We start from the raw sequence: 18,150 nt of genomic DNA, 5'->3' as shown, positions 1-18,150 counted from the left end.
CCTCAAAAATCGACTCTGAAGAAAGGTCTTTTAACTTATTCAAACTTCAGGAATATATTTACCCTTTGGCAACAAATGGAACCAAAAAAAATATGAATAGGTTGTTGCAAAGACCTTCAAAGCCATCAACGCGGTGATATTTGCGCTCAAAAGTTTGGGTAATATTGGATCCGGAGATATCAAGGTCGGTTCCGTGACGGTTATGATTTCCCAATTTAATGGAACCGGCAATGTCATTGGGGATATGCACATACCTTTCATTGCTTGATTTCTACGATTATATGAATGCTAACATCCGCATGCTAATTTAGGACGTCTGCGATGGTCTTGAGTTGCTTTACCCTTCTAGATTCACCATCACACAAAATTAGGTATGATATATACAAACGGTTAGAGTATTATTTCAAAAGGTACCTTATCTATGTTTACACGAAACTAGTGAATTCACATTGAAGATGAAGTTGCGGTTTATACAGGAGAAAGTAATAACCTAACATTTAAAAATCACCCTAACCTAGATGCTATTGACAGTGCCACCTGGCTGGAAGTTTTTTGCTTTATATGGAGATACATTTTGTTACATTGGAGGATGGGATGGGTTTTACATAAATCTGAGCCAGATAAGGCATATATGATTCACAGAAAGTAGCCCGAAAGATCTTCATCCTTTCCATTAACCGAAAGAATATCCTATTTCCGGCGGGAATTGCGTATAGCATGTTACGTGAAGAAAAACTGTTTAAATGAAAAACCAATGAAGCCGTTGCAGATAATTTTCAACACAGAAATGAAGGTAAAAAACTAAAGCCGCCATCTATGTTCAGTTCGGACTGTCAATTCGGCAAAATGAGCCCTCAAGGCATTGGGCCGCCAGTTCGGCTGAAAGCACCATCCATATCCCGGCAAGCCGCAACATTATTAGTTTAACTCTGTACGTGGACAGCTTTGAGACGAGTCTTACAGAGAGTGACTCAAAAAAAAATACTTTCGGGGAATGATCGCTGAATAGATAAAGTTATTTTTCTGTGTGCATTTTATACACCTACTCAAGGAGGACGATTAGACCCGAGTCTGCAAGGGACTCACGTGAAGTGGCTTTTGTCACGAAGCTTCATTGGAGGTTAGCTGGTGCCATCGGATAGCCCTCAGAGCATACGCTCCAGAAGAATTCCTGGAGGACGTGCTCTAGGCCCGGTTATTTACGGTTGGCCCCCTTGGGCGAGTTTATGGTAGTTGTGTTTATGCCTATATGGCAGGAAGAGTTCCTTCGTGGTCAAGCGTGGAGTTGCGTATACAATTCGAGCGCCGTACCCCTTAGTTTCGGCAGAGATGTTAGATAGCCCTTGCATTCATTGATATGAATGTTGAGCTTGCGCTTAGTATAAACTAGTACCGCGTGCCAGTCATGGCAGTGCTCTGATTGTGGTCTCCAAACCAATCCCCGGCCAAAGAGGATCGTGGGATTATGCCTACACGGCAAGTCATCATCATCATCAACGGCGCAACAACCGGTATCCGGTGTAGGCCTGAGTCCAGACATCCCGGTTTTGCGCCGAGGTCCACCAATTCGATATCCCTAAAAGCTGTCTGGCGTCCTGACCTACGCCATCGCTTCATCTTAGACATTAGGGATTAAGTGACTCGCCCACCGTAACCTATTGATTCGGATTTTATCCACAGCCGGACGGTCATGGTATCGCTCATAGATTTCGTCATTGTGTAGGCTACGGAATCGGCAAGTACTCACGTTAAACCCCCAGGACCTTCATGTACATTTTATATGAGGAAGTTTGCGATGCTTCTTCTGTCAATAAGACCTTCCGTCAACGAAAAAAATGTAAACTAAGGAAACTTTACGCTAATGAATGGATTGCTTAGAGCATCATAATACGAACAAGGTTAACTGGATACTTTCAATACCTTCGAATGGAGAGCTGCAAGGATGAATTAATACTCAGAAATTGCTCTGGTTTTCGGATTCTAGTAAAAAGGACTTTGAAAGCTGTGATATCATCAACAAATAACCGTGATGAGTTCTACTGTTTCTGGATATTGGTATCATTAGGAGTTTACATAACTGCAATTTGCCAGAGACCCAGGTCTATCCAAGTTACAATTTTTGAAATTCGTACTTTCAAGAGGAAGATAGGAAAGAGGATTTTACAAAAGTTCGCCATGTGCTATTAATAAGTTGTTTGTCTGCCTAGAGACTGCTGTGAAGTCCATAGTGAGAATGCATTGAAAGGAAAATTTTCATGAAGGCCTGTAATTTCTCCGAATTTCTCTTCTCATTTTTTAATATTCCGCTACGACTAAAGTTGTCCTGAAACGCGTAAACAGCACTTCAAAAACTTCATCGGCAAGAGACTAGATTGTATTCTGGGTACCTCTGTGCTGACCAGATACTTGCTGATGTGGTACTTAGAAGGCAATGTGGAGTGGATAGGCCACGTATTTCGGTTTGTCTACTGTACTACAGTGCAATCTACTATTTCAGGATTACCAATCTGATAGTCGCCTTAGAAATACGCAGAGGAATTCTAAGTTTCTCAGGAAGTTACCATTTGAAGCTTGAAGGGATAGTGCATAGGTGCGAATAAAATGTCACGCCAAACAATAGCTTTAGCCTATTTTATCTGATGGGTGGTTGGTGGGTTGGTCTTATTTATATTTCGGTTGCTGTTTCAAATTATTTAGGTTTGTCTGAATCGAATCACGTACGAGGTTTATGTCGTATCCAAAAACTTGGCAGCACTTATATAGCAGCGTATTTTTTGTGCTCTTGTCCTTGATTTAATAGGAAAGGATCCATGCTCTCCAGTTTCATATTCGTTCCAATCACATCTATCTAGTTATTGATTTCTAACCTGCACTCTATTGTGATGAAGACCTAGACTATACACAAGAGCATGACATTTTCAGGACAGAAAAGATGATATCCCGCCGGCTGGGCTTTTCAGGTCGCAGATGCATTCTTTCCGGATCGTCCACTTTTGTGTCCCTTTTACAAACTAGATAGAAAGTATATAGTTTCCTTGTAAGAGTAAGTGGTGAGAGTGAGTCATTGACATCCTGGTCAATCTTACTATTATAGGCATCGAAGAATATTTGGAGCACATCGATTTTGAATTTCTAACAGTTTTGTAGGCCCCTTTTGATTACGTCAATTCTCAATATCCCAGTTCAGAAGCATCTTTGGTATCTACCAATTGCTTCACTAGCTTAAAATCTGATTGCTTGTTCCAAAATTTTGGAAAATATTTTAGACACGTAGAAAGTAATAGGTGCATTACAGCCTGTCTCTGGCCACCTTTTCGGCCATTCTTTTAATCACGTATTCTAGATTAAACCAAGCGTCAGGAGCACGCTCGGGAGATACTGCAGTAGCATAGGTAACAGTTCTCCTTGTTCTGTCGATGTAGTCTTGTTTTCAGTTCTCAATCTGTAATTTATGAAATGGTCTGATTTTTATTCCGAAGACCTTTGAAATTTTACACCGAAATAGTAGTTGTCCTGTATTTAGAAAATTTTTCAAAAGGAAGGGAAAACCAACCTATTTTGACGCTTGTCAAAAAGGTCCTCGGTCCTCCACTGCAAACCTTGAGGATGAACCAACAAATCGATTTTTTCTTTCTTCTATTTCCTTCATTCCTGCGTTTTGGGAAACCATTAAAATATTACATATGACGGCTAAGATTCGATTTGTTGAGCGTTGGCCTTCTTCTATAGGTGCTAGAGTTATTTAGTTCGCATCATCTAATGACTGACCTCCTTCTAGATTGTCTTCCAAGGTGCTATCATTCAATTTTAGCGACCAAGGCATTTTGACAATCAGTTGATTACTGCTCATCAAAAAAGTTCGTGGATATCTCCAAAAGGCATATTATGCCTTCTATCGTTTCTGTAATAATTTGTTCTTCCTTTTCGGAAAAAGAAAATCTAAATTTTTGCCGCCAAGAAATGCCAACAAAAATTGTGGATACTGTTGTGCCAATCTTACGCTTATATCTCAGATGGAATCTTTGTTCATTATATATTTGTGATTTAGGCTGTATGTATGCTGGCCTATTGATTCTATTTTTCTGTGGGTTAATTTTGAGAGCCTTCAAATATTTTGCGAATGTTACTAAGCAACTTTTCCGACCTGGAAGGCATAATTGTTCCTCTAAGACAGCTTAAGGTTTTTATTTCTTTAAAATCTGCGGTGACATGTACGGATGCACTTCTGCGTTGATTTGATTTTTCCCTTTTAATTTCCTTCATCGCGATAAAATCGGGGTCGAAACACTATATCATTAATTGTAGTACAGTACTTCAAGTCCATAATTAAACTGCAATATTGAAAGTGCACGTGATTAAACCAAACAACTTCTCCCTTTTGTAACGAGTTTCAAGAACACACAATTAATGTTCGTTTGTTTTGTGATACACCTCTGGAAGGCAGTATGACACTTACCAAGGGTGATATATGTGTGTTTCCTGGCGAGGGTACGAATTGTGGGGAACTAATGGTGTTTATTCTAGTTGCAACGTCTTATCATTGAATTTATTTGTTCCTATGCCTTCTTGGGGAATGCATTTGCTGAATTTCAGAAAGGCGAAGATAATGCAAATATTTAGATAAATTTTTGAACATGTTGACACGCGTAATAGAAAATTAGTGAGCCTGTCATTCGGAATTTAGACTCCCTTAGAAGCCCTGCTTCGAAGCCAAAGGCGAGGCAGCGTCTGATGAGTGGTCTCCGTCCTGGACGAGTCAGTATGGTCAGTGGGCCAAAAAATAGAAGAAAATATCTTTTTTCAGCAGCCTTAGGACCCCCTCAATCCTTAAAAGCAAAGTCCTTAATGAGCGGAGATGTAACAAAAACTGTGAACTGTTCCCCCCAATTCCATGAAACTTAGTAGTACTCATATCCATGCATATAAAAATTGATAGAAAAACTGCTAGTCATCACAATTTCAAGAAAATTATCTGAATTATGGAAAAGTGTTTAAAGTTTAATTTTATTATTTGCAAAAGTGCAAGCCATAACGAGTTTTCTTATCAAACAATGCTTTGAAAACGAACTAATTAGTGTCCACAAATTATTTACTATCCAAATAATGACTTCAACCCAAATGCAAAAGACGATAAGGTAGTCAAAGCTTGATGTAAGCCACCTGCGTAAATATGCTTAAATATGGAAAAAAATGAGGTAAATGAATGTTTAAATTTAAATATTTAAGTTAAAGTTTCTAGACATCGGTTTAGGCTAAATAATTAAGCAATATTTTAAAGGATATTTTTGTAATTTTTTGTAAAGCAATCTAGTTCATTGCAAATTTAAGATCTGTACACTATCGAATCCTCACTCGAAAGGAGCTCCTGAAAAGTTTACTGGTCCAGCACAAAGAAAAAAACCTGTTTATTTAAGGTTCACCGTAAAAAAAGGAGTCCTTGCGGCCACTATGCGCATAACAAATACAGAGAGATAGCTACTCAGCCACTTTAACTGCCATCCCAAGCTTTCAGTTTCTGTTTCCTTGCTATACTTCCTTTTAACCTACATTATATTGTATTTACACACTCAGCCAAGGGCTCAGACGTAAAGCAGGACTCAGCGTCGTTGAACCCAACTCTTTACGTCTAATTTTCAGTTGTTGTATGTTGTACGGACCAGTAAATAACAGGAAGATTCCATTTTCGAGTGCTTTCATCCCTTAAGCAATTAAATATTTAGTAGAGGACGAATTTCCATTGAATGAATGAATGCTACGCTACCGCAAGGACATAGTTGTTACTTCCTCGTTTTCGTAGTTGTGTTATAGTCGTCGCCATCACCGTCATCTTTGTGACAAACATCAAGTGAAGTGTTGCTTCTACGATTGTTATACTATGCAACACTATATTTATAAATAGAATATGGAATACCTAGTCCTGGAACAGAATTACAAAACATACTTAGGAAACATTTCGTGCTAGTCGGGGGTACGTGAATTGCACAGGTGTAGGTTGTTGAGCTTTGCTTGTTGATTTTCCGGGAGTACGTTTATTTGTTTCTTCTGTTTGGATGAGAATACGAAGGAGTGTAGTATATCGTTTTTGTTAATGCTTCCGCTTTCAATTTATATCCTATGAGGACTAATCCGTGTTAAGGATGCTAAGTATTATTACGCTCGTTAGAAGTTAGGGCTTGAATTGGAATCTAGAATGTGCAACTGTAATAATATGATCTGTCAGCGGAGCTAAGCGAATAAATCCTTTGATTGTCGCATTAACTGGATTTTACCCCTTTCTATTCAATACAAGCAATTAGGTAAGGGAGATACCATTATTGAGTATGGATTCTGGTCTTCTATGATGTGTGATCGAAAGCAAGGACATCGAGCCTACTCAGAAAGGCCCTTCCTTTAAATTGTTTGGAATTTCGGACGCAAGGCACGACTACTCGATTTTATCTCAGCGGATCATTTTCACGATATCATTATGTCCTGGGAACTAATTTTTGATAGCTGATACATCAATATTTTGGTCTGTCGACTAGTGGAGAAGTATTGACCATTCAACCTAATAAGGAGTTTTCCACGCAGCCTTTTGAGAAGTAAATCAGGAGACTGTTATTGGAATTGCTATCATTCGATCGGATTAGTTGGGTTGGCCTCCTTTTGTGACGTCCTTTTCCAGTAGTTTAAAGATCCGCTAGAGGATTTCGATATCTTATAATTGATGAGAGGTCACACTTACCCACATCGTAGGCTACAATCGGACGCACAACGGCAATTTTTCCACTTTCCGGTCGGTCGGGTTCGCTTAGATAAGTCTTAAGCAAACATTCTGACCGCGGTTATTCTGCTGAATCAGGAGAGGCAGTAAGCATACAGTACATCTCAGGAAATCTTCAGTCAAGTTTTTAAGCCTAATTTAGTGTGCTGGAACTGTCAGTATATCTATAAGGACTCTAACCCACCGGAAATTTTTATGTTGAAGCGGTCCGATTCTTTGACTTTGGCTAACATAGATTTATAATCCCTACATATTGTTAGAAGGAAGTCAATCCTTTTAATTCTGAGGCCGCTGGACGTGACAATGCAACAATACCAACCGCATTTTCGCCATACCAGTGGTGACGGGAAGAAAATTTAAGCGGTTAACAGTTCGTATCAGTCAATATTGTCTGCGAACAATGCGCAACCGTCGTCTCTACTACTATATCAGTAAATGTCAGGGTCTTGACTGGCTAAATCTCAGCACAGATAGGTGCTAAAGCCACCTTGAGCCTTTTGGCTTCTGAATTTGCCTAAAAGATCATTACCAATGCTATAGTAAATGAGAGGGGTAATGCATCGACCTCAAAACAACCAAGGGAACTAGCTATTCAACAGTAGGCAGAGATTCCGCTGACATCTCGTTTTGTGATCGGAAGTAATTGACACCGTTTTATTTCATCCTCTGGTTAACTCAAAGTTTTCACCTTAGTCTGGACTTTGTGTGTCAATTCAAACTCACACTCGACTTATTTTCGACCTCCGAAAATTTCGAAAATGTCGAGAATGTCTACTAGCATCAGTTGACGAAGTACCAGTGGACAAGGTTTAATACTCTTATTGGTAGTTTTCCGTCATTCAAAGCGGAGGGCTTAGAGCATATAATTCTCACGAGGCATGTCACCTATGTTGCGGGTAGTAAGCCAATTAAACGTAGTCTTTTCTAACATTAAGAAGTTCCTCTATACCGCAATCAACCATATGCTGCCTTTCCAAATTTTTGAGGAATCGCAAAGCGCCTGGCCTTCTCCGGCGAAACCTGATAAGGTGCACCTTTACCTCGTTGCATAGAAAGTTGAGAACTTCCCCTGGAGGGATACTTATTCTTTGCTTCTGGACGTGAGTACTTTCAACTGTTTCTCAAAGGGTACATTTATCATAAGTCTCCATTAGAAGGTTGCAGAGGTTCAGAGTTCTAGGGCTACTATTCTATCAGTATGTGACCATCCCGTTTGGGCTGCGCAATGGGCCTTAGGCGAAGCAGAAACAGATGGAAAAAAGTTATCCTTGCTTAGTTTTGTCAGCAAGGATTCTTATACTAATATGATTTCCTACACATCACTGATAGTACTTGTTACTCTTAAGCGAAGTGCCTCTTTGGATGAGATGCATCGGTTTGGATTTGAATAACCGAAATAGCAATATTTTTATGAACGAAGTTCACTACATCGTGCACATCGCCGGTAATGGATACGCAGCCTCCCCGACTTTCCGTGCCCATAAGTCGTCTGACAATTACAGCGTTTTCCTATGCAGGTGACGGTGATCACGTTTCGCTGACTGCGCCATTGGCAGATATGCTTTCAGAAAATCGTCAGTTTACAAATCTGAGTGAGCTCTATTGGCCTTCGTCACTTTAAAAACGAGTCTTCCTTCGGGTTTGGTTTTGTACAGTTCCGAGTCCTCCAAACCCTTTATCACATATTATGACGTCAATGAACATTGTGTAGGAGCGATACTGATACAAAATGCAAAGAAGAGAAGGTGGAGTTCCCACAGCGCATATGTCGGAAAAGCTCACTGGTGGAGCTCGAAACTGCACTGTGTTGCACACGAATTTTTTGCCGCAGTGTCAAATTTTGAGAGAACACAAAAGACGTCACACTTGGAGTGATAACTGATCATGATTTGCTCCAATAGCCGATAAACTAGTCAGACCTTCACGGTAGGCTAAATGGACATTGAAGCTTCAGAAACTAACGTCCACCTTAACAAAAGAAACGCTCGCAACACTTTGCGCCGGATTATAATCTCGCATGTGTTCGCCACCGGCCCACACTCCAGGTTTCTCAAGGAAACATTCTCCAGAAGCATTTATGCAATAGCTGCTCCGGATTCTCTCTCGAAACTTTTGTTTGTAAAATCTATCAAATGCAAGACTGCTAATGGAATACTTGGAGAAGAGAATTTTTCACGTGTACAGAATGCCTGAGTAGATATCTCGTAGTTCACTGCGATACGCGTATACACCGCTTCCAATTAGAGAAATTGGGCCAGCAAGTGGTCATGAATTAGCTGCGCTCTTCGTCCAACTAAACACAGATCTTCCTATCACGTCGTCTTTTTGTAAAGCATGGCCATCCATGTGGGTATCTACGCTCTTTTTCGAGGACTGAACGTATTGCGAGCCTAAAAGTCTGTCTTCAGAATAAACTTAATATTCTTAGGACAGAAGTCCACCTCTCAACCATTAAAGACACAGGAGAGGGGCTACGACTTGAGGTCTTGAGCCCACACATTTCAGGTCGGAGATATCGTGTATAAGCGGCCCTCCAACCTAAGCAATGCTAACTCAATCGGAAGTTTGTTAAAAGAAAGGTCATGAGAAGAGTGGGTGCGATTCAATACGAGTTAGAGGCCATAGGCGGTTTTAATCTGAGTATGGCTCGCGCGAAAGACCTCAAAATGTAATTCATCATCTCGGTCTTCAGCTGTCTCCTCTTGATCGGTTCTCGGAAAATCAGCTACTGTGTAGTATAGCAGTAAGTTATTATAGAACATTGTCTATAGGTTCACGAATGCATTCCAAATAGATGGGGTCTTCTGCTATCTTTGCTTATTCAGGTACGACAAACCTGTGGAAGCCAGTTTACTTTTAGGCCCTCCTCTCGTGCCAATTGCTCGTTTACTCGTAGGCTGATTGACTAGGTCTTAAGCTTCGTTTATTTCAAGAAAGTGTTTTTGTCCGTTTTTTGTTGCCTTCTACTTTTGTCTATTCGTAGAAGCCGAAGTCTCTTTCCTTCCTCGCGGCATTAGCGATGTTGGCACTCAGAATGCAGTATGAAACGCATTCTTCCCTGATGTTTTGTTTATGTCTCCGGGAGCACTCTGGGCTTTATCGTATGTCCTGTGATCGTCCTTTGCTTTCAGTTTCACGTCTTCGCAATACGCAATGAAGACGGAACTTTAAAGTCAAATATTTATCTGAGTTCTATCCGGTTGTCACAACCAAAGACTTTTGGTTGCTTGAACTGGAGGATTTGTCACTCAAACGCAACACTACCCCCTACTTCTGTTGCTTGTTGCCTCTTCTTTCGGGGGTAGGATATGTTCATGCACAATGTGTTGGACTCCCGCGAAAAAAAGAATCCACCAAAGAATGCCCAACACGGCTGCACCTGTCAGCTCTCCTTAGTATCTTCCTGATATTGAACCCAAACCAATGCCCAATATAGCTCCATCTGTCAGCATTCCTTAGCATCACTCTTAGAATGTTATCTAGAGAGAGCTTTCCTCTATTTATATAAAGTTGATGGCAAATTTCATCGCACCTTCCACAAGAAAAAAAGGTGTAATGGGTGTCGTTCGCAACCCCATTGCGAAACACACAGTCAGGAGATTGTTTCCTCACAATCTTGTGCTATTAAGACTGAAAACTTCCGAATCCAAGTAGGAGCTGGGTAATAGTCAGTCTCACCATGTTTTCGATTCAGCCACGCAACCGCATTTGTGAACAGTCCATCTATTTCTTGTCTCATTTTGCCAAAAGAATTGCGATTCATTCAGTGTACGTCGCTGCCATTACCATTATCAGCTGGTTCAGAGACAATGCCATAGCAGACGCCACCCGCAAAGCTACCCGTCTGTGTGCATATATAAGGCGCTTATGATATACCTCCTTTCCAAGAGCGTCAACCCATACCTCTGCGCCACAGAGCACAACAGATTACCTGCATTCATTACACGACGTCACCTGCTCGATGTAGGACTCCGAATATTTGCCATTGGTTGACTTAAGGCCGAAACTCCGGTTGCAGCGGTATCTACAGCTACTTTAATTTGTCCGTAAAAGGTCATCCTTAAATTGAACGTTAATCCCCGGTACTTAACTATTGGTTTTGTCTCGATTATCGACTCGCCGATTGATATGAGAGGCACTTTGGCTTTTTTCAGCATAAGGCTGAAACTATGGGTAATCATCCATTAGCTTACCATGCCAAGTCTGCTTTCCGCCTGTTCAACAGTGCGCCTGGCAATAAGTACCGCACCGTCAACTGCAAAACCGACCAGGTATGACTCTTCTTGCACGTAGAGCCTTATCAGGCTATCGTAAGAAGCGTTCCAGAGGTACGGCTCTAGGAAGAATCCCTGCTCTTCACCCGACGTCATACCTTTCCTCCTCTGACCCTCTAGCGTCTCATTAAGCAGGGAACGGTTTTTCAGATAATCCCCTAATATTCGTAAGAGATACCTCGGCACCTGGAATATATCCTGTTGCGTGTCTAGAATCTCTTCCCATCTTACGAAATTAAAGGCATTTCTGACATCAAACGTTACAAGGAGCTCCATTCGCCGTGACCGGCGTCATCAAGCGGAGGTGAACCGCTTCCACAACTTACATGACAGCATCCACTGTGGATCTCCTCGCTCTGAAACTCTACGGTTTTGAGGCTAAATCTCCGGCGCCACGTATCGCTTCACCGAGTATATTCTTAATGGGCTAATGCCTTACGCTCATAAAGGTTAGAAGTAAATAATGCCAAGCCCGGCTTTGCAAAATGTTCTGGAAAAAGAGCTGAAGGGAAATTATCTCTAACCATTTTCGTTTCTGTTTTGAGATAGGAGAGTTAAAGCTTGTATATAGGTATCAACTTCAAACTCCTTATCCCTTTCTTTCCCCTTCCCTTTCCCTATTCTCTGTCAGTGAAATCATCCATCATATTGACCGTAAATTCCCTAGGTCCCTTCAAAAACACTTTTCCAGCACTCTGTTTTCGCTTTTTTCTCCTTTTGAAAGCAATGCGAACAAACGATATTTTATATCTAGTACGTTTCCCTCTCAAGTAAAACTTTCTGCAGATAAAAAAGTATGAGCGCCATTTCAGGCTATAGATATACGAATACAATTCATATCCACATAAAACACATAAAGAACAAGTCATCACCACATCACTAAACAGCAAAACTTTTCGAAACTCAAAGTTTTGGTGTAGACTCCGGGCCTGAAAAACTTCCGTGAAAAGAAAGAGTTTTCCTTTTTCAAAGGTAGGCATTTCGATTGAAGTTGATAGGAGGAAACAGCTCAGTTTTAAGGAAGTTTTAAATAAATCCCACAGTTGAATTTAAATTGACACTTTAGTTTTTAGTTTAGTTTCTTTCACTTTTATAGTATCTGACGGAAAACCGGTAAATTTTACGAAGGGGAGGGAATGGACGACTAAAATTTGGAGGTAAAAATAGAAATTGCATATATAATGAGAAAAAACTGGAAGGACATTCTGCAGGCTCTTTTTTTGGATGGTTTTCTATTCAAAAACAATATTTGCGGCTACAACTCCAGCTTGTTTCAATACGTCCTTTTTTGTCCAAAAAATCAACTCCACGTAACAAACCACGATAAACATCCGAATTCATTGTATGTATGCCCGCAAGCAACAAAATCCATTATCTGAACATATGAATATTTTTAGATTGCACTTTTTATCAATAAAAAGCCTTTCACGTTCGCCATACGCAAACTCCCAAACCATTTGCGAAACATTCATTTTTTTTTCCCACAAAATTTCAATCGAAATCCATTTAATTTTATCTAGGCCAACATTTTGTCTTTTTCGTGGTTTAATTCGATTTTTTATCTGCTTGCAAGCGCTTAATGCTATCTTTGCATGCTTTAAATCCAATGGTCTGCATGTTCGCAAGTTTCTCCCGCATAATAGTGCAAGATAAGGAAAACTTACTTTAAAAATTTAACTTGGAAACTTTCTAGTGGACAAACTGCGGACTGACAAAGATATGTTGTGGCCGCTCACAACATAAATATGATGAAGATACTCGTGCATCATCATTTAAATGAAGTTTACATCTAAGTTGGAAAGAGTTAAAACTTTTTTTTATCCTGCGAGAATATGCAGGAGACTAATGTAGGCGGAAGGAATGGGGGACGGAAAAGCAGTTTAGGAAACTCATGATTCATCTTTTTAAGTACTTTTTCTTGGACTTGAGCGACTTTTAACTACTTTTTTGAAAAGTTATTTTTTGCTATTTATATTTGCATTTTTGTGGGCATAAGATGTATCTAGTTTAGATATTCTTTTTTAATTCAATTTGAAGTTTGGCGATTATAATAATTCATTTTAAATTTTTGGAGACATAATATGGCGGTTACAAGTCCGTGGCCGCCTTTCGAAGAGTACGCAAAATTAATATCTAGCATATGATATTCTGTAGATATTTAGTATGTTTCAAAAATCTTTTCAATTCTTTAAGAAATAAATTAATTAGTGAGACCACCTGAATGCAGTAGGCCACCGTTATATTCTCCCAATCCGCCCTATTGCTCAATCGCGGTTCAAATTTCTTATCGGCATGAAACTTGACTGTCATGGTATCACCCATTCAGGGTTCTGCCTGCAAGGAATGCAACCTTTCAGTTCAAGCAGCTCTCAACCTCGCTGATATCCCTGAATATACCTGCCTCTCTATGTGGAGATCAAAAGTGGTCAACCCTACGAAACCCCCCATGACCAGAAGTGTGGACAAATAAGCCAGCCTTTGAAATATAATGACCCCCTGATTGTTCACTCAAATTTAGTTCTATCTGCCCAGAATTTCGTCCATAACTGGTATATATATCTTGTCTTGAGTTACAGAGAAATATTCGTCTTTTTATTCAAAAGCACTCTGGAACAAATAGGGTTTCTTCCCTCAGAATGTATCGTCTCCAGCTACGATGAGTTAACGATCTGGTCCTCCAATTCATAAATCATAAGAGCGATTTTTTACGTACTACTGGTTCCGGACGACCCTGTAGCCTATCTAACGACTAAATCCATAAGCGATGCCATAACCGTCTAGTCTGACGCAATAGGTTACAATGGGGTGGTCACTTAATCCATATGGGTAAGGAAGATCCAGCCCAGTCCATTATCTACGGTAACAAAAGAAGGCATGGCAAACTTTGCCTCAGATGGACCGATTCGTAGGTCATGACACATAATATTATTTAAGGCGTCGAATTGGCGGACCTCAGCACAAAATCGTGACATTTGGATTTCCTAACTAAGGCAGGCGTAGACGTGATACCGTTTGTTGGTCCGCTGATGGTAATTCAACCTTATTCTTCTCGCATCGATTCCAGTAGGCATTTTAATATTGCAGGGCTGCCAAAAAGGCTTTATTTCCAGTGCCTATGCGCAGTTTGAATTGGCCTCAGGGTACGCTGGCCTGACAATATTAGAAATGAAGCACTGATCGGAAGCCAAACTGGCAGTGGATAGGTCATACACTAAAGACGGGCGAGAATTACATTGCTGACTCTGCCATACAGTGGAATCCACTCTCCCAAGATGGCTGATGGGTCTTCCCACGTCGGCGCAGAACTGTAAAGAAGACTGGCTATACCCCACCAGAGTATTATCAGTGTCATGACATTGATACCATGCATGAATTTTACCATCTGAGGGTACATGATGAGGAGCCTTGTGATTATGGCATCATCGATCTTGTGTATAAGGTCTATTGTGTGACAAATGCTGTCAGACTCTGTTGTATACTTCTTTACGTCATTTATGACTAGTTAGCGTTTCTCTATCGTAGAGGTCATATGATTTGGAGGATGTAACTTGTGAATTGGAGCGCAATAGTTGGTCAAGATAGTGTACTTATTTCGTTTGGATGTCTTTGTTCATTAAATTCCTATTTCTGTCCTTGCGTCGGGCTTGTATTTATTAAGATTAGCGCAAAACAAAAACAAACTATTTGCTCACCGTATTAGTCCTTGATGCTGTGCGTTCAAGTCACTACTTAAAAATTGGTGAACAGTTTTTTCTAACTTTTATCCATTCCATACTATTTTAGAATCTTTTCTAAACAATCTTTAACTTTCGAAACTGCTAGTTCCTTTCGTGGGAAAGTCGATTAACAATTTTTCGGTTGGAGTGAATTGGATCCTGGTATTGGCATTTTCCACACTTTCTTTAGCAAAATGGTAGCGACCATCAATACGTTTAGTTTAAAGTGTGGAGCACTTTTGGCAGCTCCCCTGTTGTCGTTGGGTATTAGAATTAGCAACACAACCATAAATGATTCCAACTTTCGAGTGAGTTGGTCAGAGCAAAGCGCTTCTTATGATACCCAGCCACGATTGTCGAGAGTTCTAATGAATCTTTGACGCTTACCCTTCCAGACTATTAACGCGTTCCAGAAAGACAAATCCTTCTTGTAATTTGGCGATGTAATTTGCGGTCCTTAGCATAGTCGGCAAGGCAATATCCCAGGGAGGATGCTGGAGATTTAATTTGCAGTTCTCGGCTCCATTTTCACTTTCACTCTCTGAATCCGTTTAAAATATCTCAGGAATCGTTTCCACGCTATTAAATGTTTTTTTTTTGTAGGATTTTGGGCTCATCCGAAAGGATCACAAATCCATTCTTTTTCCTTGGATTGTGTAGATCAGACCACCCTAGATAAGGGATCTAGTTTATTCTTTATATTTCCACGGTAGTTTAGGTGGTGTTTCGACTTAAAAGAATGAAAACTGTCAAATTGTTGATGGTGTTTTCCAGCATTGACTCATTAATCCAGCAACATTTTTTACTATTTTCGATCTTTGGTGATAGTAAGACCCAATCAATATTTGGCTGAAGGCGAGGAGATCTGAAATCCTTCATTTTTTGTGCTTCGAAGAGATTTTCCTTCAAAGTCGCTCCCTCTTTTATCTATCAGAATCGACAACTCGTCGACAAAGGCCCCGATGGACCTCAACAGTTCCTCCTAAAAGAGACACAGCTGCCACTTGAGATCTAACATCCAGGAACATGTCTCATTGTTGTCGATATCCTCTGTTTGTACGGGTCTATTTATGACAAACCATGCTTTCTGACGTTTTTCTGCTGAGCTGAGCTTGCCTTTAAACATCCATTTGGCGTGAAGTGCTCTTTCCTTCGCTTATAGTTCGTCTATATTCCATTTGACAGGAGAGAATCGTTTATTCATTCGTTTCTCACTAGGGAAAGAATTGTATTCTTCATTCATTGCTGTTTTCCAATTTACGTTACTCTTGTAAACAACAGCCCCTTTGACGTTCACAGGATTCATCGTGCTGTCATCCAGAGTCTGGTATTTTTTCAAGGAAGAATCGTAGGTACCGTACTCACTCCTTTAGTAGCCCCATCGCATTATATATTTTTCCGTTTCAAAGATCACAAACATCCATGACCACTGTCGGGATTTCAACCAGAGAACTATGTCAAAATCACGAAGCTTGTTTCCCAACCGTCAAGATCATTGCATCGTCTAGGTATGAAGTGAAGTCGGCTTGATTCTGAATGAGCTTCCAATTTCCTTCGGTATCTCTGATAATTCACTGCATGCAAATCACAGTGTATCCTTCATGGTGAAGTGATTGTGACGTTTTTCAACAATTGCTAGAATTTTCGTGGTACTAACAGTTTCTTGATTGGCCACGACAATTTCAGTTTCAGTTCCAGTCTGCTTGGTTTCTTTACTCAGTCTCAGTTTTAGATCAAAACCGGTGGTGATTTGATTAGTCATGCCTATGGTGAATGGCTAGAGGAATTTGTCGTAGTGAAGGCTTTAATTTAGCTGTATTTTTCTGGTCTATGGCCTCTTTTGATTGTGAAGACCAATAACTATTTAGCTTCTTTGATATTCTGCATTTTGAATCCTTCAAAGGATTTTTTCTTCAACGTCATACTTTCTCTTGCATAGGTTAGTATGAACGTGGTATATATGCAACGATGTAGTTTAGGTCTTCTTGAGTGCGCTTAAAATAGATAAAGTCATTTGCTTGAAATCACTTGAACCCGAATTCTACTAAGGTATCATATACTAAAAAAGTTGACTAACGCTTTCGTAACGTTCAAATCACGATACAAATGCCACTCGGCTATCCGGACGAATTATATTGAAGTGAAATCCGTCATTATTTCAGACCTGAACCATGCCGAAGTGAATTTTTTTAGTTAAGGATGCTGGGCGGCTTGAGGCCGCACACACTTGATGACGGATAGGACCACATGGGAAGCAACTTACTTCCTCCCTTTTGGACCGCGGACTCCTCTTTTTTGGAGCATTTTCATATACCTTCACAATCCATGGTCGCCCCTATTGTTTGAATCCTTATGTAGACCTGCCAAGTTACCAAGCTTGATGTCCAGTCTTTGAGTTTATACCCTGCTTTGATAGCTTATCATATATCTCTTGTCCAATATTACCGTGTAGGTATGCCGTCTTGACATCCATTCAATTTATGTTTAGATTATTTTCTATTGAAAGTGTACGGAATAATCGAATTGATGCGTGTCCTAATACGGAGGAATATTTTTCGCTATAGTCGGTGAACTCTAGCTTTTCTCATCCAGGAATGCCAAACCTTCTGGATTCAGTTCACTTCTAGACCCACTTCGTACTAAGGATTCCTTTATTCGTCGAGAAATTGACCATGTCTAAAGGATCGTTTTTTATAAGAGGTGGTATTCTTCGCTTATTCTTACCTTTCACTGTTCTGTTCGTGGAAGCCAGAGTCGCATTGGCAGCATTGGCTGTGTTATCACTCAGAATTAGGTATGTAATGAACTCTTCCCCGACGCTTGGTTTTTGTGTTCGGGATTATTGACAGAGCACCAGACTCTCAATGTCAATGATTTGATATCAAGAGTTGACCCTTGGAGCTTCAGAACACTCGGAAGATTTCGCAGAACTCATTTCAGCTTCAGGGATAAGTTTTGCATTTCTTGCACAGTATTATATTATCACGTTTTCGCAACTCGCAATGAAGACGGGCTTCTTTCCTTTAAGGTCGTATAATTGCTGAGTTTTATTGAGTTCTGCACTTAGCACCACAACCAAAGACTTCCATGAAATTCATTCCCTGCGTCACAATTCTTCTGAAATTTTAACTTCGATGCTTGAACTTGAGGACTCAAATACGCTACTCCTCCGTTACTTCTCCCTTGGGTAATTTAGCATTGAACAACAAATGGCTAACCATTTCCCCGAGAGTCCTATTTTTCGCTTTGCTACCCTTTTCTACTATGGTTTGAAAGTGACCATCAGGTGACGTTGGATCCTTGATGGTATGATCATGTAATTTGCGCTAACGAGAATTCGATAATTAAGATTGACTTCAGCACCGAAGTCAATGGAGAACAACCAACCAGCTAACCG

The 18,150-nt window shown here is 40.3% G+C and overlaps 1 protein-coding gene across 1 annotated transcript in view; it reads left to right on the top strand.

Moving 5' to 3' along the window:
• LOC119655444 overlaps positions 1-18,150 on the top strand; it is a 311,173-nt gene that overhangs the window by 3,113 nt on the left and 289,910 nt on the right. The window lies entirely within an intron of this gene.

Source organism: Hermetia illucens, chromosome 4 (genome assembly GCF_905115235.1).
Source record: "Hermetia illucens chromosome 4, iHerIll2.2.curated.20191125, whole genome shotgun sequence".
NCBI classification, from domain to species: domain Eukaryota; kingdom Metazoa; phylum Arthropoda; class Insecta; order Diptera; family Stratiomyidae; genus Hermetia; species Hermetia illucens.
This window is presented reverse-complemented; position numbering and strand designations above follow the sequence as displayed.